Source organism: Alligator sinensis, unplaced genomic scaffold, assembly GCF_000455745.1.
Source record: "Alligator sinensis unplaced genomic scaffold, ASM45574v1 scaffold579_1, whole genome shotgun sequence".
Taxonomy (NCBI): Eukaryota; Metazoa; Chordata; order Crocodylia; family Alligatoridae; genus Alligator; species Alligator sinensis.
The window spans coordinates 7,374-8,773 of record NW_005842023.1 but is presented as its reverse complement, the minus strand read 5'-3'; positions in this window follow the sequence as shown (position 1 = coordinate 8,773).

Below are 1,400 nucleotides of genomic sequence, written 5' to 3'. Positions count from 1 at the left end.
CCCACCCCACCCCATGTTCAGACCCATGGGCATGTGTCCCCTGTGCCCTCCTGGGGTCTGTACCCCTCTCCACGTGCCCCCCGGATGAGCCTATTGCAGCAGCTGCTTTCTGCCCTGCCTCAGCTGTAGGGCCTGGACCTGCTGCAGCCCCATTCACTCCCTCCCTCCCTCACTGCTGCTGCAGTCGCCTATGCTGCCCCATGTTTGGGGGTGCAAGTGCCCCTCCTGATCTGTGTGCGGGATGAGGCAGCTGCCACTGCACACTGGGCTTTGCACCCCAGGCTTTGCACCCCGAGCCCCAATCTGCAGCGGGGCTCATGGTGCAAAGCCCAGCATGCAGCAGCAGCCGCCTCACCCTGCACTCAGATCGGAGGGGGAGGGGCACATGTCCCCCGGGCCTACGCTGAAGCGTGTGCAGTGGTGGAAGTCCGTCCCCCCCTGCATGCCTGGATGAGCCACCTGGGCTCATCCAGTGGCAGGGGGCACAGAGTGGGATCATCCTGTTCATCCAGCCTAGCCCAGGCAGCAGGTGGCACAGCTCAGCCCAGCCACATGCATCATGCCATGCCTACATCATGCTACTCCTGATCACAGAGCCTCTGACAAAGATCTTAGTTTGGGAGGTGGTGGGGGATAGCTCCCTTTGTTCTAGCTCCATCCTCTTTGGAACCCCCCTTCAGGTAGTAGAAGCCTCCTATTAAATCCCCTCTCAGTCTTCTCGCCTGCAAACTAAATAAGCCCAGTTCCCTTATCCTATCCTCAGAAATCATGTGCCCCAGCCCCCTAACCAATTTTGTTGCTCTCTGCTGGCCTCTCTCCAATTCATCAGCATCATTTCTGTAGTGGAGGGCCCAAAACTGGACACAGTACTACAGATGTGGCCTCACCAGTGCAGAATAGATGGCAATAATTACTATCCTTGATCTGCTGGCAATGATTCTGCCAATGCAGCCCAGTATGCTGTTAGCTTTCTTTGCAACAAGAGCACGCTGTTGGTTCATATTCAGCTTACTGTCCACTGTAACTCCCAGGTCCTTTTCTGCAGAGCTGCTGCTTAGCTAGTTGGTCCCCAACCTATACCGGTACATGGGATTGTACTGTCCTTAATGCAGGATTTTGCACTTCTCCTTATTGAACCTCATGAGATTTCTTTTGGTCCAATCCTCCAACTTGTCAAGTTATTTTTTAATGCTAGCCTTACCCTCTCTGTTACTTCCCCCAGCTTGGTGTTATCCACAAACTTGCTGAGGGTACACTCTATGCCATCTTCCAGCTCATTGATAAAGATACTGATCAAAACTCACCCCAAGACTGATCCCTGAGGCACTCCATTTGATACTGGCTGCCAACTAGACATCAAACCACTGACTACTACCCTCTGAGCCTGATGCTTCAGCCAG